This window comes from Propithecus coquereli, unplaced genomic scaffold (assembly GCF_000956105.1).
Source record: "Propithecus coquereli isolate 6110/MARCELLA unplaced genomic scaffold, Pcoq_1.0 Scaffold8, whole genome shotgun sequence".
Lineage (NCBI taxonomy): Eukaryota > Metazoa > Chordata > Mammalia > Primates > Indriidae > Propithecus > Propithecus coquereli.
Window position 1 is genome coordinate 8,123,064 of NW_012154173.1, and position 754 is coordinate 8,123,817.

The 754-nt window shown below is 27.6% G+C and overlaps 1 protein-coding gene across 1 annotated transcript in view; it reads right to left on the reverse strand.

Moving 5' to 3' along the window:
- Positions 1-754, reverse strand: part of CRISPLD1 (cysteine-rich secretory protein LCCL domain containing 1) — a 75,093-nt gene that overhangs the window by 23,937 nt on the left and 50,402 nt on the right. The window lies entirely within an intron of this gene.

Sequence of the window (754 nt, forward strand, 5' to 3'; positions counted from 1 at the left end):
TGTCTGTGATAAAAGAATGACCTTCTCCTCATCATATGCATTATTAAAAAACAGAAATATAAGATTAGGTACCCCTTACATATCAAAATATTAATGGGTTTATGAATATCCAGATTTTCAGAAAAACCATCTATTGCAAAAGGTAAGGCTTATTTATGATGGTACTTTAACATGGTATATATTCTCATGTTAATCTATAATAATACACTCATTATTATGATAATATTCACCATCTATAATATGCCCAAAAGAAAGAACCTTCTTTGAGGCACAAAATATACGACCTATTAAATGTAGCCTTCAAATTTCAAGAGAGTTTCTATAAGTTTAAGAGAAAAAAAGTAAATAATAGGATAAATGTTCTTTAATACAGTGCTTGGCTTACTAAAACTAATAACTAATCTTTATTATTTATTGAAAGTAATTAATAAATGTTTGCTGAATGAATAAGTTAATCAATAAATATGCAGATAAAGCTTTTACTAAAAAGAGTTGTTGCTAATGGCTGAAAAACACACATCAAGCCTTTGAACAAAACTATATATATGGGAGGTCATTCCACAAATTTGCAAGAGTTTTTAATAAATTGTTTTTTGTATTATAGTTAACCCCACTGTGGAGTTTCATGCAATTGTGTAGTTACAAAGGAGAGACTATGTCATATATCCTAAGAAAAGTCATTCCATATAAGGTTCAATATGTTTATTTTTTTATTTAGAAGAAAAGAGGCACTACAAAAACATTTCAAATGCCT